A 24,135-nucleotide genomic window follows, 5' to 3' on the forward strand; every position below is an offset into this window, starting at 1 on the left:
CAGTGTGAAGGTCCCAGCTGTGAGTAACAGCCAGTCTGAGAAAAGGAGGTGTGGTGGTGCATGGCGTGCTCCTGGCTTTTAGTAGCAGCAACAAGCCCCCTGATAAATTGTCCTTCACTCCAGGGCTACTAACAGGGAGCAGACCACACTTCCACCATACCTCCTCACCTCAGACTGCAGACAAGGAGACCTTATCAGGGGCTGGTCTGACAGGAGCTGTTTTTTTCACCTCTCATGCCTCCTGTCTGGGACCTAACAGCAGAGTGTAGTGTCCATGATGTTACAACCAGTCTCCTGATAATCATTGTTTCTCTGCAGAGAACAGTGGGGGTGGCCAGGGTCCCTTTTCTTGGACTGGCTGCTGCAGTGCAGCTTCACACTGCTGTGTGATTTATTGTCCCAGAAGGGAGGAGGGAGCAGTGAGGAGAAGCTGCTGTCACACTGAATTACAATAGTATTAAAAATAATAGGACTGCAATGGGCATCTCACCTTTATTGTTTATGAGGAAAAGGACAGTAGAAAATGTTTTATTTCACTGGAGTAAACCTTTAATTAAGGAATTGATCTTGTGTTTTCAGTGACGAATGTTTCTCAAAAATTATCTAAAAACATGTACCTAACTTTGATTTAAAGTAGCTGATATCTTCCAATAGTAGTAGCTACCAGAGTTAGCTATTATCATAACTGTTTAACCATTTAAATATGGCTGTCAATAGCTGACAATGGCATTTAAAGGGTGTGATTGCCAGAGCATGTGTGCATTGGCTCCCATGTTCCCTCCATGATACGATCACTGGGTGCAGTTGGGTTTTCATGCTGAAAGCCCACATTACTGTCTATAATCTTTGTAAAGCGCTGTGGAATTAATGAAGCTATAAAATTGGGTAAAAATAAATAAATACTGTCATTATAATTCCTCCTTTATTTGCTTTATTGGTTATATTGCATTACCAACAACAAGCGATCATAAGTCTGTAGATATAAGTCTGTAGATAAGTCATAAGACATAAGACATAAGTCTGTAGATATAAGTCCACTAAGGGAAGTATGTTTTCTTTACGTTTAAAGAAAGTAAATTTAAAAATAAAGTAAAAAATTAAATATAACAATGTCCTCCTTTAAAAGTAAAGAAATAAAATTTTAAAAAATAAGTAAAATTAATGAATCCATACAGTAAAAACAGTAAAGAGTAAAAATAAACTCCAGATCTATTTTTTTTTGGGGGGGATGCCATACCTGGTTTAAAAAGTGCAATAAAATGAGACCTAAAAGTTGGAAATGCTAGAAATGAGCTGATCGATCCAAGGAGGATTGACTTTGAGTCTAATTTCCTAAAATTTGCAGGTCACTGTGAGGGCAGATAATTTTGCTACTAAATAAAAATCCTGAATCCAAGGCTTGTGTACCATAAACATTGTGGTTCCTGCATTATAAGATTAGCAAACCATGATTTTTATATATTTTTAAAGAAAAAAATCTCCATAATCCAGATATGCAAACATAGCTTCCAACCTCACAAAGTGCGTGTGTAAAAAATTTGGTTTAGCTTTTTTACACATTTTCTCTTTGTAGTAGTCCAATATTACACCCATACACAGCAGCCAAATACAGCTGTTGGTTGCTATCCATTTTCCTGTAGCAAGATAGATTGAGGTAATTTGGAAATTAATAAGGCTTTGTTTGCTTTGAAGATCTCAAAATTGGTTTACAGCAGTTTTTAAAAGGACTTAGAGTGTTATACACTTATTTTTCAGTAAAGTTACAAGCTTTTTAGTATTGTGATTTTAGGTGAATAATCAAAGTTTAGGGGAAAGATATGGATATGTCATAAATGTCTGAGATGGCAATACCCTTTGAAGTTGTTGCATATTTCCTTGCTAAATGCTTTGCCATAAATGTTTGTAGGTAAAATTTATTTGGTCTTCTCATATAGTGTAAACTTGAAACTATGATAATTACCAATAGCGACACTCAAAAAATGTATATTTTTATTGTTATGTCTTGCTATCTCACCCCCTTCCAGACTTATCTTTTTTAAGGATTTGTCATTCTGATATTTTTTAAATATTAAGCAAGCACTCCTATGATAGTTTTTATCCTCATTACAGTCATTACATTATATAGCACTATGTTGTTAGAATTGCTCATTTTACCTTTCTGCACAGCTAATTCTTTTCTTTTATCTGCTCTATGTAGAAACTGGAAGTCTCTTGTCCCTGATTTTATCATCCCCCTTTTCAACTCCTAAACCAGCTGTTCTCTTCCTCCCCCGACAAAAGACTTTTGCAGTAACTTAAGACTCATACTGAGAAAATTGACCTCCTGTTTCTACATAGGGCTTAAAAAGTTTCAGCTAGTCAGTTTTAATCTTGTGATGACATAGACCTATTGGAAAAATGAAGAATTAGCTGGATTGAAAAGCAAAATTAGCAATTGTAAGTACACAGTGCCATATAATATGATGAGGACTGAAATATATTAGGAGGAAAACATTTTTGATGGGAGTATTGCTTCTTTAAACAGAAAAGTTATTGAAAATCAAAATTACAAGAGTACTAATTTAAGTGCCCCTTCAACTCCTTAAAAGGGTTGTCTAATCTTTTTTGCTCAGGAAGACACTGTTCCTCTACCTCTCAACTTATTTCTTTATGGGGGAAGATGCCCTCCTGAAGACTGACAGTTTGACGCAGCGGCATAGTCGCACTGCTAGTTTAAAATGTGACTCTCCTATGTGTAAGTTTCATGGTTGTTTTTGCATTCCATTTGCAAGTTCATGCGTGCTCCTTACCTGGGAAATTGACTCTCTGATGCAGGGATAACTAGTAACTTAGTTAATGAGCAGTAAACTATAAATTTAAAAATCCCTCAGTTCTTTAGAATTGAAAGTATTTTTAATAACATGCTAATTGCGAAGGTGCTTTCTTTTAAAAACACTTTGCAATTTTAGCAATTTAAGAAGACAAGCCAACCCATTTAACAATGCAGAATGTTTTTGCTTTAAGAACAAAAGATTTTTGATCTTTCAGAGACTAGCAGGTCTTGATGTTGTTGCTGTAAGTTTTCTTTGGATGTGTATTAATAAGCATCCAATAAATCTTTCCAGTACAAGAGTGAGCAATTCAATGTTTTTCCAAGCACAGTGGATCAACTATTCATACTGCTGTGCCATGATCTGTCACTTACCTTGTATTCACTGTTAAACTATTAAACAAATGGAATAATATTTATTTTGCTCTGTTTGGGCTAATATGTTTGCTGTACTTTCTCACTATCTCATCCCACAGTAGGCTGCCCTCAAGTATGGCAGCATAGTACGGACAGATCAGTTTTTTTACATTATGTCAAGCCTCATTAGGATTGAGAGACCTGAGTAATCTGAGCCATGCTCTTTACTAGGAATATTCTCTCTGAAAACCCCATTTGAAATTTGTGGTTTCTCAAAAGAATATCCCTAGTAATCAATCTGTCAGACATGATTCAGCTTTTTGGTTTAATTCTTGATTGATACTGTGATGATAGCACAGAAAGAGAAACGCTTCCATCCAAGTCATGCCATTCCCAATGTTGACCTCTTCATGACCAGTGGTATTTCAGTTTTTGCGTTTTTGCTTTTTGCTCCCCTTCTTCACAGAGCCATAATTTTTTTTTAATCAAAAATATGGCCAAATGAGGGCTTGTTTTTTGCAGGACAAGTTGTGATTTTGGACAACCCAATTTGTTTTAAATACCATGTACTGGAAAACTGGAAAAACATTCCAAGTGTGGTGAAATTGCAAAAAAGTGCCATTCCACAATTGTTTTATGTTTTTCTTATCATATTCCTTTTATGCTAAAACTGACCTGCCATTATGATTTTTTGGGTCATTACGAGTTCATAGGCATCAAACATGTCTAGGTTCTTTTTTATCTAAGTGGTGAAAAAAAATTCAAAATTTGGAAAAGATTTGTAAAAAAAGGGTGCCATTTTCTGAGACCTGTAAGCGTCTCCATTTTCCATTATTTTCATGAAATATATTTAAAAAATTATGAAAGTTCAAATCACCCCCCTTTCTCCACATTCAAAATAAAACAATAAAAAATCAAATATACACACATTTGGTATCCCCGCATACAGAATTGCCCGATCTATCAATATAAAAAAAGAATTAACCCGATCGATAAATGGTGTAACGAGAAAAAAATTCAATAAAATGTAATAATGGGTGAAAAAAAGATTGTATTTACACCAAAATGGTATCAATAAAAATGTCAGCTAGGGGTTCAAAAAATAAGCCCTCACCCAGCCCCAGATCACAAAAAATGGAGACGCTACATGTCTCGGAAAATGGCGCCCTTTTCTTCCCAAATTTTGGATTTTTTTCACCACTTAAATAATAAAGAACCTAGACATGTTTGGTGTCTATGAACTCATAATGACATTGAAAATCATAATGGCAGGTCAGTTTTAGCATTTAGTAAACATGTTAAAAAAGCAAAACAGAAGAAAACTGTGGAATTGCCCTTTATTTTGCAATTTTACCGCACTTGGAATTTTGTTCCAGTTTTCCAGTACACAAGATGCTAAAACAAATAGGGTCGTTCAAAATTACACCTTGTTCTGCAAAAAATAAGCCCTCACATGGCCATATCGACTGAAAAAAAAATATGGCTCTGGGAAGAAGGAGAGCAAAAAATGAAAATGCAAAAACGGAAATATCTCTGGTCTCGAAGGGGTTAAAGCACCACTCCAGAGTTTTGTTTTTTCCAGTGCTGCTTTAAATATAAGCCCCCTGTTCCCAGTCAATTTTTCGGCGTGCTCGTGACCCCTCGCGTCATCTTGTGACAGTTGCTTCTGACTGTATTGAAGTGATATCCACACAGCTCCATAAATTAATGGAGAGGTGAGCAGGTCACGTTTCACCAGAGACCTCCTGATGAAAAGGATGAAGGCGGTGCCAGATGAGTATCAGACAGGGAACTTACATTTAACGCACCACTTTAGCAGATCAATAAGAAAATGCTGAAGTGGTGATTTAACAATCATGTTCTTCCTTCCTAGAGCAAAAATGGGCAATTGCAACTGACAGCTCAACAATACAGCTAGGATTTGTTAATATATTTAAAGCTTACTGACCATTGCATAACACTGTGTATAATATTGATTAATTTTAAGAACAGCAAACACCTAAATCTATTAAAATGTAACCTATATTTGTAACTATTAATAAGACTTTGTTAACATAAACAATTATCATTATAATTTGACATTGTTGATCAAGATAGGAAATAAGTTTAGTTTTTAGTTTAGTTGATACAATCACTAATACATTGCACAAAAGAAACAATTTGCATACCTTGCAGAGAAGGGATATTTGGTAATATAATACACTCAGGGGAAACACACCAAAATTAGTGTCATCTAAAGGTACCGTCACACTAAGCGACGCTGCAGCGATACAGACAACGATGCCGATCGCTGCAGCGTCGCTGTTTGGTCGCTGGAGAGCTGTCACACAGACCGCTCTCCAGTGACCAACGATGCCGAGGTCCCTGGGTAACCAGGGTAAACATCGGGTTGCTAAGCGCAGGGCCGCGCTTAGTAACCCGATGTTTACCCTGGTTACCAGTGTAAAATGTAAAAAAACAAACAGTACATACTCACCTTCTGATGTCTGTCACACGTCCCTCGCTGTCCGCTTCCTGCACTGACTGAGAGCCGGCCCTAACAGCAGAGCGGTGACGTCACCGCTGTGCTGTGCTTTCACTTACGGCCGGCGCTCAGTCAGTGCAGGAAGCGGACGGCGAGGGACGTGTGACAGACATCAGAAGGTGAGTATGTACTGTTTGTTTTCTTACATTTTACACTGGTAACCAGGGTAAACATCGGGTTACTAAGCACGGCCCTGCGCTTAGTAACCCGATATTTACCCTGGTTACCATTGTAAAACATCGCTGGTATCGTTGCTTTTGCTGTCAAACACAACGATACACGGCGATCTGACGACCAAATAAAGTTCTGAACTTTAATCAATGACCAGCGATATCACAGCAGGATCCTGATCGCTGCTGCGTGTCAAACACAACGATATCGCTATCCAGGACGCTGCAAAGTCACGGATCGCTAGCGATATCGTTTAGTGTGACGGTACCTTAATGAGACCCTAATCAGGCCATAACAAAGGTCTTTCTCCTACCTAACCTCGGTGTTGGCACTCTGTAAAGCAATGATGGGGCTTCACTCAGCGGTGGATGTCCCTGGAATATCCTGATGTCATTCCCTATTAACAGATAGCTAAATATTGCAAAAATAATGAACAAAAGCTAAATAATAATAAAAAAAGGATACATCTCCATAAGAGCAGCCTCAGTGTTCCATCTACAAAGTATGAGTCTTGACGCGTTTCGCACTTTAAATCTTCAGGGTTTCTCAGGAGTCAAAAATTATTTCCTGGGTCAATTGCCTGTAGTGCAAAGGAAGGTGTGCAGTGATATGCAGGCAACATAAATCATGCGCCGAGGAATTTATAAGCTCACGGGGAAGGCACATTGCTTGTATGTAATATCCAATCTAGACTTCAGGATGCTACATGCATTTCAAACCATGGGCCATTTGGAACGCATGTAGAGTCACGATGACTTCTAGATCGGTTATTACATGCAAGAAATGCTCCTTTCCCATGAGTTTATAAATACTTTGTAACTGAAGGAGTCTAGAAACCTTGAAGGCACATTGATAGATTATATCACCCTGATATATTAACAGCAGTACTACAGAGAGATGTTGACCCTCAGCAGCTACATTATACATCAACAGTAGATACCAGTGCTCCTGTCTCCCATTGTGTGTGCTGATCACAATCACTATTGTGCTTCTGCTAATTAGTGTTTGAGCTCCCAGTGAAACTCAGTTCTGGCTTTCTTTCAAAACCTGCTGGAGTTGACAGATTATTAATTCTGGAAACCTGACCTGAGTTTAGTTAGGTAGATGTGGAGCGCCCGCTAGGACCGTGGGATACTCGGTACCGGGGCGGCACAGTTCTTAAAGGGGTGGTCACTGCGGAAGTGACCCGGTCCGTGGCCTTGGGAATCCAATTAATTCCTTTACCTCCAAGGGTGGTTTGCACGTTAATGACCGGGCTAATTTTTACAATTTTGACCACTGTCTTTTAAGAGATTATAAGTTTGGAATGCTTCAACGGATCCCAGTGATTCTGACATTGTTTTCTTGTGAGATATTGTACTTCATGATAGTAGTAACATTTCTTTGATATTACTTGTGTTTATTTGTGAAAAAAATGGAAATTTAGCGAAAATTTTGAAAATTTCGCAATTTTCCAACTTTGAATTTTCATGCCCTTAAGTCACAGAGATATGTTTAACAAAATACTTAATAAGTAACATTTCCCACATGTCTAATTTACATCAGCACAATTTTGGAACAATTTTTCTTTTGTTAGGGAGTTATAAGGGTTAAAATTTGACCAGCGATTTCTTATTGTTACAACACCATTTTGTTTTAGGGATCACATCACATCACATTTGAAGTCACTTTGAGGGGTCTATATGATAGAAAATACCCAAAAAGTTACACCATTTTAAAAACTGCACCCCTCAAGGTGCTCAAAACCACATTTATGAAGTTTACTAACCCTTCAGGTGCTTCACAGGAATTTTTGGAATGTTTTAAAAAAATGTTATCCAAGAATTATCGTTTCTCCTTGCGGAGATCGACATGCTAAGCATGCCGAGATGAGGAGACTTAAAGCCGCAATGCTCCTCTGGGTAATATGCTAATTATGCAAACTGTCTCTTCAGAGAGGAAGAGAGCTAGAACTCTAGTGCCATCTATTGGAAGGTAGCAATCCTACAAGTCAATGTTGATCTTTTAACGAGCTTTGTCACATGACTTAGGATAATAGCCAAACCAGAATCTCAAATTGCAGACACTGTGTTTCAGGGTATTGCCCCTCATCAGTGCAAAGTGGAGATCTGGTGCAAATTGAGATTCTAGTTTGGCTATTATCCTAAGTCATGTGACAAGGCTCGTAAAGGGTCAACATTGACTTGTAGGATTGCTACCTTCCAATAAGTGGCACTAGAGTTCTAGCTCTCTTCCTCTCTGAAGAGACAATTTGCATAAAAAAATGAACATTTAACTTTAAAAAATATCCAATTTGTTTTATTTTACCAAGGGTAACAGGAGAAATTGGACCCAAAAAGGTGTTGCACAATTTGTCCTGAGTACGCTGATACCCCATATGTGGGGGTAAATCACTATTTGGGCACATGGCAGAGCTCAGAAGGGAAGGAGCGTCATTTGACTTTTTAATGCAAAATTGGCTGGAATTGAGATAGGATGCCATGTCGCATTTGGAGAGCCCCTGATATGCCTAAACAGTGGAAATCCCCACAAGTGACACCATTTTAGAAAGTAGACCTCCTATACAACTTATTTAGATGTGTGGTGAGCACTTTTAATCCCCAAGTGCTTCACAGAAGTCGTAATAATAAAAAATCATATTTTTTTCACAAAAATGATGTTTTCACCCCAATTTTTTATTTTCCCAAGGATAACAGGAGATATTGGACACCAAAACTTGTTATACAATTTGTCCTGAGTACGGTGATACCCCCTATGTGGGGGAAAACCACTGTTTAGGCACATGGCAGAGCTCGGAAGGGAAAGACCGTTTGAGCTTTTTAACGCAGAATTGGCTTGAATTAAGATCAAACGCCATGTCGCATTTAGAGAGCCCCTGATGTGCCTAAACAGTAGAAACCCCCAACAAGTGACCACATTTTGGAAACTAGACCACCTAGGGAACTTATCTAGATGTGTGGTGTGCACTTTGAACCCCTAATTGTTTCACTAAAGTTTATAATGTAGAGCCATAAAAATTAAAAAATATTTTTTTTTCCACAAAAATGAATTTTAGCCCCCAATTTTCTATTTTCCCAAGGGAATCCGGAGAAATTGGACCTCAAAAGTTGTTGTGCAATTTGTCCTGAGTACGCTGATACCCCATATATTGGAGAAAACTACTGTTTGGGCACACATCAGGGCTCAGAAGGGAAGAAGTGGCGTTTTGGAATTCAGACTTTGATGGAATGGTCTGCGGTCGTCACGTTGCATTTGCAGAGCCCCTGATGTACCTAAACAGTAGTAACCCCCCACAAGTGACCCCTTATTGGAAACTAGATCCCATAAGAACTTAGTTAGATGTGCTGTGAGAACTTTGAACCTCCAAGTGTTTCACTAAAGTTTATAACGCAGAACCGTGAAAATAAAAAAAATCATTTTTTTTCCACAAAAATGATTTTTTAGCCCCCAGTTTTGTATTTTCCCAAGGGTAACAGGAGAAATTGGATGCCAAAAGTTGTTGTTCAATTTGTTTTGAGTATGCTGATACTCCATATGTTTAAGAAAACTACTGTTTGGTCACACATCGGGGCTTGGAAGGGAAGAAGTGGTGTTTTGGAATGCAGACTTTGATGGAATGGTCTATGAGCATCATATTGCTTTTGCAGAGCCCCTGATGTACCTAAACAGTAGAAACCCCACACAAGTGACCCCGTATTGGAAACTAGACTTCCCAAGGAACTTATCTAGATGTGTTGTGAGATCTTTGAATTCCCAATTGTTTCACTTAAGTTTATAACGCAGAGCCGTAAAAATAAAAAATCATTTTTTCGCACAAAAATTATTTTTTAACTCCCAAATTTTTATTTTCCCAAGAGTAACAGGAAAAAAACGGACTACAAAAGTTGTGGTCAAATTTGTCCTGAGTACGCTGATCACCCAGATGTTTGGGTAAACCACTGTTTGGGTGCACGGCAGAGCTCAGTAGGGAAGAAGCACCGTTTTACTTTTTCAGCGCAGAATTGGATAGAATTGATATCAGACATCATGTTGCATTTGCAGAGCCCCTGATGTGCCTAAACAGTGGAAACTCCCCAATTCTAACTCCAACCCTAACCCCAACACACCCTTGTCCCTAATCCCAACCCTAACCACACCCCTATCCCAACACACCCCTAACCCCAACACACCCCTAACCCTAATCCCAACCCTAACCCACTCCTAACTCTAATCCCAACCCCAACACACCCCTAACCCCAACACACCTCTAACCCTAATCCCAACACTACCCATAACCCTAACCACACCCCTAACCTTGACACACCTCTAACCCAACCGTAAACGTAATCCAAACCCTAACCCCAACTCTAACCCTAACTTTAGCCCAAACCCTAGCCCTAACTTTAGCCCCAACCCTAATCCTAACTTTATCCTCAACCCTAACGCTAACTTTAGCCCCAAACCTAACTTTAGCCTCAACCCTAACTTTAGCCGTAACCCTAACCCTAATGGGAAAATGGAAATACATTATTTTATTTTATTATTTTTCCCTAACTAAGGCAGTGATAAAGGGGGGTTTGATTTACTATTTACAGTGGGTTTTTATAGCGGGTTTTTATGTTTGGCAGCTATCACACACTAAAAGACACTTTTTATTACAAAAAATAGTTTTTGCGTCATTACGTTTTGAGAGCTATAATTTTTCCATATTTTGGTCCACAAAGTTATGTGAGGTCTTGTTTTTTGCGGGACAAGTTGACGTTTTTATTGGTACCATTTTCAGCACATGACGTTTTTTGATCACTTTTTATTACGATTTTTGTTTAGAATGAACAAAAACCAGCAATTCATGAATTTCTTTTGGGGGGCGCTTATACCGTTTCACGTGTGGTAAAATTGTTAAAGCAGTTTTATTCTTCGGGTCAGTATGATTACAGCAATACCTCATTTATATCATTTTTTATGTTTGGGCGCTTTTATGCAATAAAAACAATTTTATTTAAAAAATTATTATTTTTGCACTGCTTTATTCTGAGGGCTATAACATTTTTGTTTCTTTGCTGATGATGCAATATGGTGGCTAAATTTTTGCAGGACAAGATGATGTTTTCAGCGGTGCTATGTACGTTTATATCCATCTTTTTGATTGCGTGTTATTCCACTTTTTGCTTGCGGTATGATGATAAAGCATTGTTTTTTGCATCTTTTTTTTTTTAGTGTGTTCACTGATGGGGTTAACTAGTGGGACAGTTTTATAGGTCGGGTCGTTACGGACATGGCGATACTAAATATGTGTACTTTTATTGTTTTTTTATTTACATAAAGAAATGTATTTATTAGAACAATATTTTTTTTTCTTTATTTAAGAATTTTTCAAAAAATATTTTTACACTGTAATATTTTATTTTTACTTTTTTACATTGTCCCAGGGTGGGACATCACTATATATTGTCAGATCGCTGATCTGACACTTTGTAAAGCACTGTGCCAGATCAGCGATCTGACAGGCTGTGCAGGAGGCTTGCCGGCACCTGCACTCAGCAGGCACTGACAAGCTGCCTCCCTGCAGGACCAGGAAGGATCCGTGATCCTGCAGGGAGGAGACAGGAGGAGATGCTCAGAACAACAAGATCACATCGTGTTGTTCTGAGGGTCTCAAGGAAGCACGCAGGGAGCCCCCTACCTGTGCAATGCTTCCCTATGCCACCGGAATTCTGCGATCATGTTGATCACAGTGTTCCGGGGGTTAAAGTGGTGGGAGCGGTCCGTGACGTACTTTCCTGTAGATGGTCATATGGGCCCAGGTCACCTCAATGGGATAGTACGGCAGATAGGGGTTAAAGGGGATAAAGTGTAGTGTGAAATAAAGTCTAATGTTGTAATGTTCATGACGCCACCTGTGATACTCGGTCAGGGATGGCCGACGTTGCATAAAGGGGTCCACTGGGGTTGATGCTTATGCAGCTTAGATGGTTTCACTCCCCACAGGTGGAGCGGAGGCCCCAGCGCTATCAGGACCGTCTATGAGGGGTTGTAGATATTTGGGTGCAGGAAATAATTGGAAGACACAAGATTAGCAGTCTCTTTACCTTTTTACCTTTTACTGGTGAAATTGCAGTCCAGGGCACAGATTACAGGTTTTACACTTTGAAATCCAGGCAGCCTGGAAGCAGTTTGGAATCCCCCTAGTCAGGTGGGGTTGGAAGCCTTCCTTTCTGCGCTGAATTCTGGGTTCTTAATCCATTCGCTTTCCTCAAGTCCTTCTCTCAATCTGTCCCTTAGATGGACCACTACCCACATGGCAGTCAGCTTGAGCCTTTTTACAGGTGTCCCTCTCTCGTGGTGACTGGCTCTAATCTGTTGCTGTGCCTTCCGATGTCAATTGTGGCCAGGAGACCTGCAATCTCCTGCCCTCTGGTTTCTGCTGTGGGGCATACAGTTCTCACACAATCTTGGACCCTGGTGTCCGGTTGCCTACGCTTAATCCTGGGGGTAAGCTCAATCACAGCGCCACTCCCAGCTTTTCTCTCCTTTGCTTCTTCTCCCTCCACTGTCACACAGACTGCCTTCTAACTCCTCCTCCAGACCAGAACTTATAGGGAAGCTACCCTGAAACCCGGTCTAGAGCTCCCCCCTTCTGGCCTGGAGTCAGGAAAGTGTTGTATGCTAGTGTTACCTAGCTTCTCATTTCCAGGCATGGCATCATGCTCCCCTTGAGGCAGGCAGGCTGCTTCCTTGCATATCATTAATAAATATCCACCTGAAAAAGACGGTGCACGCCGTTGAAACACATTGTGGTTTTACCCTGACTGTTGTCTGTGTTCTCCTTCTGCGCTCCTGAGACCGGCTGTTCTGTTCCTGTTGCAAGTCTTTCTCCCCCATTGTGGGGTGTCCGGCTGGAGCTGCGGGAACCTGTACACTTATTTCCTCCTCATTGGGATGGCCGCTAGCGCTCCTTCCACAAACCGCCATTTGTTGTTTCACAAATACTTAATTCTGGCATTTCAAATCTTTTTCTCTTTACGCTGTTTCAAAATCAGATTTACCATATTTTTCGGACTATAAGGCGCACCGGACCATAAGACGCACCCCAAATTTGGTGTGAAAATTGCAGAAGAGATTTTTTTATAAGATTGGGGTCCGTCTTATTGTCCGAATTTACAGTATGTTACCTGAGGGCTGGTGGTGGCAGAGCAGGGTCACAGGAGGCATGGTGTCGGCAGAGGTGGGGTGAAGCGGTATGGCGTGCACCTGAGCAGGGTCCCTTCCTGCGTAGGTGGGCGACGCCACGGCCTGGTGTCCATGAGGGGGTTGCAGCAGTGGTGTGACGACGGCAGAGGTGCTGAGATAATGAGCGGTATGGTGTGCGCAGGGTCCCGTCCACAGGTGAGGTCGTCCACAGGTGAGGTCGTCCACAGGTGAGGTCGTCCACAGTGGCCCGGAATGCAATGTGACCAGCAGAGCCGGGTTAATCACCGGTTTATCGGTGGCGGCGGCCATCTTCCCGAGGCCGCGCGTGTGCAGATGGAGTGCTCTGCTTCCCGGGGCTTCAGGAAAATGGCCGCGGGGGCCGCGTGTGCGCAGATGGAGATCGCAGCGGCCATTTTCCTGAAGCTGAGATCTAAATCGGCGAACTCGGCTTTGGGAAAATGGCCACCGCGATCTCCATCTGTGCACACGTGGCATCCCGCGGCCATTTTCCTGAAGCCCCAGGAAGCAGAGCACTCCATCTGCGCACGCGCGGCCTCAGGAAGATGGCCGCCGCCACCGATAAACCGGTGATCAACCCGGCTCTGCCATTCACATTGCATTCCGGGCCGCGGCGGACGACCTCACCTGTGGAAGGGACCCTGCACACGCCATACCACACCTCTGCCGCTGCACCTCTGCCGCCACACCTCTGCCGCCACCACCACACCGGGTAAGCCTGCATTACGACTATAAGACGCACCCCCTATTTTCCCCCCTTTTTTGGGGGGGAAAAGTGCATCTTGTAGTCCGAAAAATACGGTAATTATTTTATAGTTTGATAGATTGGACTTTTACATACGCAGCAATATCAACTATGTGATTTTATTACTTCTTTTTAATTGTTTTATTTATAATTGCGCAAAAGGGTTCATATTTGAGCTTACATTTTTATTTATTTTTTTCACATTGTTAGCATCATTTTTGTTTTTACTTTTCACTGTATTTAATAGTCCTCTTAGGGGACGTGAATCTGCTATCATCTGATCGCTTGTGCTGTATATAGCAGTGCGTTAGCCCTGCTATGTACAGTGAAAATTATCATCTCCTATGAACATGAGGCACAACCTGTCTTGGCATTCAACTGGCGTTCTGGGGTCACATCACAAGCATGCTAATGTGAGCATGGAATGACACAACCCCCTGCCGGCACGTGTTAAATGCAGCTGTCATTAATTACGATTTGCCAATGAAGGCAACTAAAGACAGTTAAAAATGTACTCTTAATGAACTATTTAAAGCAAAGATTCAACAGCCAGTGTGTATAAGGGGACATTGGGATACAACCCCTTTTCCTCTATGCTTAGAATATAGTAATTCCCTATATCCCACACTAGTGAATTTTGATAAATATTAGCTTGGTGCAGCCACTACCAACTGCTCTCTAATATTGTTGCCAATAACACAGACTGACTGAAGCTAGTAAAATATAAAGCCTCCCATTTAGGTTTAGGAACGCAGATGCTCTCCCTGGAATTCCCTGTTTAATGTCTGAAGGTGCCATAACCCCGTCTTTGGGCAGAGGGGGGAGTATGTGACAGAGTCACTGGCACAGTGTATGAAGGGAGATGTGTCACTGCACATACTGTGGTCAGTGATGTAGAACCAGAATATTTTTGCCTCCAGCATGCTACATGCTGAGAGGATTGATTTAAAGTTATACATGGGCTAGTTCTATGTGAGCATCCATAAAGTGGGAGGGTGCTCACCGTATCCCCTCCTGCAAAGCCGACACCAGCATGTATACTAGCAGAACCTGCGGTGATGTCACGATCACATGCTCATCACATAGTGCTGGTTATATACTTGGACCTGAAAAGACAGTCTGGGTGGCATAAATTGGGAGAGGAAGGACTCCCACATGGCTCCAGGAGGAGCTGAGGACATTGCAAGGCATCTGCAGGTAAAGCCTGCAGAGAGAGGACTCTGTTGTACTTTATTTGTTTTGTTTTCCATTCAGCCAGTAAGGGGCTTTTGTTTTCCTGCTTTTGTTTTCCTGAACCCTGCCCTGGTTGGTGTATGCTGACTTTTATAAACCAGCAGGTGTTTCACTACCAAAGCATTCCTGTGTCTATCTGAAGAAGCAGCTAACTGTGTCAACCCCTTACACATGATGTTTTGAATGCAGGCAGAGTTCCAGGAACACATATAGAGGCTGTGGACAACTGCATGTCCGTTATTTAGCAGGAGACTTCCGGCAGCATCTTGTTCAGGTACAGGAGCAACACCAGCTCGCCAGTCAACAACATGAATTAGTGCAACAGGAGACAAATAAGCTTTTAGCACAGCAGCTTCAACAACTGCAGCAGTTATATCAGCAGGAGGTGCTAACACTGCAAATGGAGCTCCTCGCAGGGGCAGTTCATGTAGCGCCGGTGGTCTCCTCCCCATCTCTGGGTGATTATACTTACATCCCGAAAACGGTAAGATGAGCCATAGAGAGAATGACCCTGGGGGATGATGTGGAAGCTTTTTTTTACTGTGTTGGACATGTTAGCAGATTGTTAGAAGCTACCATCAGAGCAGTAGCAAGAGGTACTGGAATCATATCTATCGAGGAAATCCCTTAAGGCATATTACGACTTAGCCCTTCAGAATGCCAAAGAATACAGAAAATTAAAAACTGAAAATCTGGCACGCCTAGGAGTAACAATGTCTGTAAGGGCTCAGCGAATCCACCGTTGGGCTTATGCTGGCTATAAACACCCACGCTCCCAAATGTTTGATCTGTTGCACCTGGTCCAAAAGTAGTTAAAGCCAGAGACTTCAACTCTAGCCCAGATGGTCAAGCGTGTGGTGATGGTTAGGTTCGTCCATTCCCTTCCTAGTCAGCCTAAATGAGAGATACCAGGTTGTTGATAAATCTGTTGGGAAACCAGACATCGCCACTTCCCTGGGATACCCAACGGGTGGCGAGCTAACCATGGAGGGTGGCTAAACCCACAACTGGGGGCGCCCCAATTATGCCGAAGAGTCCCCTAAGGATGTAATGAAGGATGTGGTCTGTTGGCGGTGTTGCAATCCTGGACACATAGCTGCTCTGTGTCATATGCCCCCTTAACCTAAGGACTATACCTTAGGCAGGCGCTGCACCTAATATGCCTATCCGGCCTGCAGTGTGGACTATGAAACAGGCAAGGGTCCCCAGTCATGTGCCCTGGCCATCAATGGGGTGATGGTTATGAGACTGTTGGACTCTGGAAGTCTGGTGACCCTAATCTGCGCTGCACTGCCCCACCAGGGATCCTAAATAAGTTTGTGGGTGTCTGCTGAATACACAGAGTTGCCAAAGACTACCCTGTAGCCAGAATAACCATGGGGACAGACTGGGGTAATAAGGTTCATGAGGTCGGGGTGGTAAAAGACTTAATTCATCCAGTCATACTGAGGTGGGATTTTTCTCTGTTCTCGAGTTTGTGGCAAAAAGGGGCTGTACGGAGTGTCCCAGTCAAAAGCTAGGTCCCTCTGAAGGCAGCTCCATCAAAATCAAAGTTGAAGGAGTTTCCCATATATGTCCTCACTGGAGAGGAGGATGAGATGGTAACAGAGGAGCCCAGCTTCCCCAACTTAGAGGTGCCCAAAGAGAACTTCAAGACCTTACATTGAAAGGGGCATTTGAGAATGTGACTGCATGTAATGGGGTTGCAGAAGAGCCGGTGGCTGGCACCTGGTTTCCTCATGGCAAGTTGTTGTATTAGGTGACCAGACTGAGAGGGGGAGAAATAGTAGAACAATTGTTAGTGCCAGGACCCTACCAGCGGAGGGTTTTAGACATGGCCCATTAACATGTCTTAGGTAGACATCTGGGGGTGGAGAAAATTCAGGAGAGAGTGTTACAGGGATTCTATTGGGCAGTGTGTTACCGAGAGATCCTAAATTATTGTAGGTCCTGCCCCACCTGTCAGATAACTGCTCCTACTTCTCACTTTCAAAGCCTCTTAGTTCCCTTGCCTGTGACAGAGATCCCCTTTGAGAGGATTGCTATGGACCTGGTAGGTCCCTTTGTTAAATCTGCACACGGCCATCCGTACGTCTTAGTTGTCATGGACTATATGACCCAGTACCCATAAGCAGTGCCACTGAGGAACTCTTTGGCTAAGAGTATCGAGCGGGACCTAGTCAATATCTTTGCCAGGACCGGTTTGACTGGTTAAATCGATAGTGAGAAACCCTATGGCCCTTCCCATGTGAGTTCTCCCTGGAATCAAAGGTTCAGCTTCTTAGGTATTTAAAGGCACCTCGGCCATGGAGGTATTTACACCTGCAACCAGGCACTGCATCTGTCTCTTATGTTATAGATACACAGATTATCCCATATGCCTCCTGAGGAACTGTACCATGGGAGGGAAATGAGTCGAGGCGATAACTGTGTTCAGATAAGTTTGCCAGTATTGACTGGCTCTACTATACTATTTTTCTGACCTTCTTTTGGGCATAGTGCAATGGTGCTTATTATGTATGGATATAGGATAATTTCTCTGCTAAAGGGCATGTCACAATACTTATTTTTCTTGGATGTGCTTTGATAGGGCATGCTGAGGGCATGTTGCAATATTTTTACATGAGAATGTACATTAATAGGATTGCAATTATATAGGCATGCTGGAAAAAGGAAAAAACTTCAATTGATAATACTTTGTTTTTGGGGCTCACAATTGGAGACCTTTTTGAGAAAATCACTTTTTCTTTGAGCATGTTGCACTATGATCCTTTAATATAATTTATTCTGGTCAAAATTTGGAAATTCCTAAGAATATTGGATTGTTGATAGTTATCATCTACATGTGGCAACAGAAGTTGTTGTTGGCTGAAGAATGGTAATAAAATTGTGAACTGATGGTATTATACAGTCCCTGGTATTATACCAATTCCTGGCATCCCGATTGTATACGATCCATGACTTAGGTATTATGGGATCTGTAGGGCTACCAGGGTCAGCCCCCGAGGAGCGGGGGCGCCACATTACATCTAAGAGGGTGCCAACCTCCGCTGGCAGGTAGGGATCACTTTAGAGATTTACAAGGGTGAACCATAGTCATCTAAATATGATTTGCCTATTTCCCCCTGGATTGCCAGATTATTAAGACTATTTATATTAGACAGTGAATTTGTCGTGGTGGATATTGTTTAGGAATCCCTCTCTATTGTTATATTGTATAATATTGGATGTTTTTTGTATAGGTTATATACTCTAGATGATGGAGGTGATTTTTTGCAGGGGTATTATCTTGAAATTCAACTCTATGATTTAATAAGGGATTTCTAGGGCCAGGAGGGGAGCCACCAAGGAGCAGGGGGTGCCATATTGCGTTCAAGAGGGTGCCAACCTCCGCAGACTTGTAGGGCCAAAATAGGGACGAATAGGGTGAATTAGCTATGCCCACACCCTAGCTTACCTCACTGTCTGGTCTGTCATTAGTGGGTCAATTTTTTTAGTAACCTGGTGTTACATTTATGAAATTTGTGTTTTGTTTGTTTTTTTAATTGTAATTAGAAATAAACTTTAGCATTTTATGGTATTAGTTTTTCCAGTGAGCCTTTTTCATACTAATCTAGTCAATCTAGTAAATATACTTTTTCATGACCGGTTTGACCAATGAGATTTTGATGTACCAGGGGACCCCGTTTATGACCAAAATGATGTGGGAGCAGTGTAGAGTTCTACAGATTGCCCAGCTGCGAACCTCCATTTACCATCCACAGACCAATAGCCTGGGGGAGTGCTTCAACAAGACCTTGAAGGCCATGCTCTAGAGGGTCGTAGAGAAGGATGGTTGGGACTGGGACTACCAGCTCCCATTCCTTCTCTTTTTTATCAGAGAAGTCTCACAGTCCTCCACTGGCTTCTCACCATTTGAGCTCCTGCATGGCCAAAATTCATGAGGGCTCGCCAAGGAAACCTGGGAAGCCAAGGTCACGCTGCACCAGAGTGTTATTAAGCATATTGCCCAGCTGCAGGAAAGGATGGCACACATGACGCCTATTGAAAAAGTAACATCTTCTCCAGGCACAAGAGGCCCAAGCAAGGGTATACAACCGATCTGCAAGGCTAAGGCAATTCCAGCCCGGGGACCGCATGCTAGTACTTATCCCTACAGTGGAGAGCAAGTTCTTGGCCAAGTGGCAAGGCCCATATGAGATCATGGAAAAACTTGGGGACATGAATTACAAGGTACACCAGCCCGTTTGCAGGAAGCCGCACCAGGTATACCATGTCAACTTACTCAAACCTTGGCGGGACCGTGAACCATTGGAAGCTCCTTTGCCTGAGGGCCCATCTCCAAGCCAAGATCAAGAAGGTCGTCATTGCTGAGATACTGATGTGATCATCACATGGTGCTGGTTAAATACCTGGACAGGAGAGACAGTCTGGGTAGTGTGAATTGGGAGAGGAAGGATTCCCACATGGCTCCAGGAGGAGCTGAGAACATCGCGTCTGCAAGTGAAACCTGTAGAGAGAGAGGACTCTGCTGTACTTTATTTATTTTGTTTTCCATTATCCATTAAGCCAGGGAACCTCTGCTTTTGTTTCCCTGAACCCTGCCTTGGTATATGCTGACTTTAATAAACCAGCAGGTGTTTCACTACCAAAACATTCCTGTGTCTACCTGAAGAAGCAGCTAAGCGTGTCAACCCCTATATCTACTGTGAATATATATCTATAAATATACAATGACTTAACTCTATTCTGTTTACATGTTGGATATTCAGATATTCTATTCTTCACTTGTCAAAGTTCTGTCATGTATCATGTTCGATGTGAGATATTATATTCCAAGATGTCTTAGATTCTAGCATCCATTTCTTTGTACATATATGTAAGAAATTGCTGTGATCACAGGACTTGACTGCAGTGATTGACAGTGAGTATAATTGTATATGTTTTCTGTGTTTGTTGTGATGTGCTACAACTAATCAGAGAATGTCTGCTAAAGAGAAAACTGTTGGATTGCCTCTTGAGGAATATATGAACATTGCAGAATAAATTAAGCAAAAGCAGAATGGTGAATAGCTTGGAATAAGAGAATTGTGAGTGCAATTTACTCTACTTTACTTGCACATTGAAATTATTTGGCATGACACGACTCATCAACTCAAGGCTACTTCTCTGTGATCAACCTGGTGATTAAAGACATCTGCCATTTTTCCTCAGTGGCAAGTTCCAAGCAAACAAAAAATTATAAGCAAACATTGATTTTTGAACATTTTTGTTTTCAAAGCATACCGTTATCTTCCTTAGGTCATAATATTTGCTATTTTTTGTTTTCTTGAAATTTTCATTCTATGGTTCATCACTGTGACTAAGTTTGATACATTTGTCCCCAACTTAAACGATCATCCAGAAGGCCTGTGAGTAACATCAGAGATCATTAATGAGTACTTACTGCTTCTTGGTGTGGTGGACTGGAATTATTTAAAGTGGAATGATTGCAAATCCTTACGTATAAAAAACTCACAGCTACTCACAACTTTCTTAAACAGGACAGACATCACCTGGGACCTCTTAAAGAAGAATACCAAAAGGACACTATATAAAAAAGGAGAAATTGATGGAAAATTTAACTAAAGAAAAGGATGCTTCAAAAGGAATTTCAATGCATATACTGTATAGATTATTTTGCTCTAAATGGACAAAATGAGCAATGAGATAATTTTTTTGTTAAGAGTTAACATCCTATCCATATTAATTAAAAGACACTATTAACATCTGCAAGGAGTTTGTATGTTATCCCCGTTTTTGCGTGGGTTTCCTCCGGGCACTCCGGTTTCCTCCCACATTCCAAAGACATACTGACAGGGAATTTAGATTGTGAGCCCCATCGAGGACAGCAATGATAATGTGTGCAAAACTGTAAAGCGCTGCAGAATATTTTGGTACTATATAAATAAAGAGATTATTATTTGTTTCTTTATTTAAAGCACTGTTTATTGTGATTATATTAGACATCATGCAAAATTCAAATTAGTTTATTCAAGTGCATTTTACCAGGAAATTTGATTCCGGGAGAACTCATTCTCCACAAATGTAATGTTCCTTATTATGTTTCTCTTCTGAGCCCAAAGCATAATAAACATATCATGTAAAAAAAATACATATTTTTACTTAACTCACCACTACAGCTGTTCCTACTGCACTCTGCCTGCTGTCTGGTCCTCTGCATTTCCATTGCGTTGCATCTATAACCCGGTGTTCACTCTACACTGGGGCTTTTGGATGTTATTAGGCCCTGGAGCATGCAGAGTGATCTTCAGGGCCTGCTTGCAGCCTGGAGTCCTAGCTTAGAATAAACAGCGGGCAGGAGATATGAAGGGATGGAGACATGGAGAACCTGACAGAGGAGAGAGAGCAACAGGAGCAGCTAGAGAGATAAGTGACCGTCAAATAACTAAAATGAAAACCAAGCATGCTTACAACTCATCATTCTCATTTCTCACTGTCAAAGCGGCTCCCTTGCTAGTTTTAGTCCTACACACCTTCATTCTGCTGCAATTCCAGCCCATTTTTATCTCTAGGATGGGGCTTCAGGTCACAGGTAGGTGTTATGATCCTAGTGGCAAGGATCGCAAGTAAGACTAGCTAAGTAACTAAACCGACGACCGGCTCTGGGGAAGTGGTATCTGGAATGACCGCAACCTGATCCTATCCGCAAACAACTATAGGCAGTCGTGGAACGTTACCTGGAAATCCTCTTCACGGCCTGAGAAACTACCTATTCCTAGAGGGAAAGTAAAGTCCTTACTTGCCTCAGAGAAATGACCCCAAAGATATAGAAAAGCCCCCCACAAATATTAACGGTGAGTTAAGGGGAAAGCACAAACGCAGAGATGAAATAGATTTAGCAAATGAGGCCCGCTAACACTAGATAGCAGAAAATAGGAAGGGAGCTGTGCGGTCAATAGAAAACCCTAAGCAAAATATCCACGCAGAAATTGCTCGAGCCCCCGCACCAACTAACGGTGCGGGGGAAGCAACTCCGTACCCCAGAGCTTACCAGCAACAAGAACTCACATATTAGCAAGCTGGAACAAACTCATCATACACTGAAATCATATTGCAGACTGATGAGCAAAAAATAATCAAACAGAAACTTAGCTTCTCCAGAAGAGACTGAAAACGAAGATAATCAGGGGAGATCAGAATAGCACTGAATACATCGACAGCCGGCAACAAGTGGAGGTGAAGCAGAGCTAAATAGGAAACTCCCTAGAGCATAACGAGGCAGCTGATTCAGCCACAGATCCGCAGGATAACAAACAAAGCCACCAGGGGGAGCCCAAAAACAAAACTCACACAATACCACCTGTGACCACAAGAGGGAGCCCGAAAACAGAGTTCACAACAGTACCCCCCCCTTGAGGAGGGGTCACCGAACCCTCATCAAAAACCCCCAGGGCAATCAGGGTGAGCCACATGGAAGGCACGAACCAAATCAGCCGCATGAACATCAGAGGCGACAACCCAGGAATTATCCTCCTGACCATAGCCCTTCCACTTAACCAAATACTGAAGCCTCCGTCTAGAAATACGAGAATCCAAGATCTTCTCCACCACGTATTCCAATTCTCCCTCAGCCAGCACAGGGGCAGGAGGCTCAACCGAAGGAACCACAGGCACCACATACCTCCGCAACAACGACCGATGGAACACATTATGAATAGCAAACGATGCTGGGAGGTCCAAACGAAATGACACAGGGTTAAGGACTTCCAAAATCTTATAAGGACCGATAAACCGAGGCTTGAACATGGGAGAGGAGACCTTCATAGGAACAAAGCGAGAAGACAACCACACCAAGTCCCCAACGCGAAGTCGGGGACCCACACAGCGACGGCGGTTGGAAAAGCGCTGAGCCTTCTCTTGTGACAGCTTCAAATTGTCTACCACATGATCCCAAATCTGATGCAACCTATCCACCACAAGATCCACTCCAGGACAGTCAGAAGGCTCCACCTGACCCGAGGAAAAACGAGGATGAAACCCCGAATTACAAAAAAAAGGCGAAACCAAAGTAGCAGAACTAGCCCGATTATTAAAGGCAAATTCGGCCAATGGCAAAAAAGCCACCCAGTCGTCCTGATCAGCAGAAACAAAACATCTTAAATAGGTTTCCAAGGTCTGATTAGTTTGCTCGGTCTGGCCATTTGTCTGAGGATGGAAGGCCGACGAAAAAGACAAATCAATGCCCATCTTAGCACAAAAGGTCCGCCAAAATCTAAACACAAACTGGGATCCTCTGTCGGAAACAATATTCTCAGGGATCCCATGCAAACGAACCACATTTTGAAAAAACAGCGGAACCAACACGGAGGAGGAAGGCAACTTAGGCAAGGGCACCAAATGGACCATCTTAGAAAAACGATCACACACCACCCAGATGACAGACATTCTCTGAGAGACAGGGAGATCTGAAATAAAATCCATGGAAATGTGCGTCCAAGGCCTCTTCGGGACAGGCAAAGGTAACAGCAAACCACTGGCACGAGAACAGCAAGGCTTAGCCCGAGCACAAATTCCACAAGACTGTACAAAGGAACGCACATCCCACGACAAGGAAGGCCACCAAAAGGACCTGGCCACCAAATCTCTGGTACCAAATATTCCAGGATGGCCTGCCAACACCGAAGAATGAACCTCGGAAATAACTCTGTTGGTCCATCTATCTGGGACAAACAGTCTCTCCGGTGGACAATGGTCAGGTCTATCCGCCTGAAACTCCAGCAGCACTCGTCGCAAATCTGGGGAGATGGCAGACAAAATCACCCCTTCTCTGAGGATACCAGCCGGCTCAGAATCTCCAGGAGAGTCAGGCACAAAACTCCTAGAAAGAGCATCAGCCTTCACATTCTTCGAACCAGGCAGGTACGAGACCACAAAATCAAAACAAGAGAAAAACAACGACCAACGAGCCTGTCTAGGATTCAGCCGCTTGGCCGACTCGAGATAAATCAGATTTTTGTGATCAGTCAAGACCACCACACGATGCTTAGCTCCCTTGAGCCAATGTCGCAACTCCTCAAATGCCCACTTCATAGCCAACAACTCCCG

This window comes from Ranitomeya variabilis, chromosome 4, assembly GCF_051348905.1.
Source record: "Ranitomeya variabilis isolate aRanVar5 chromosome 4, aRanVar5.hap1, whole genome shotgun sequence".
Taxonomy (NCBI): Eukaryota; Metazoa; Chordata; class Amphibia; order Anura; family Dendrobatidae; genus Ranitomeya; species Ranitomeya variabilis.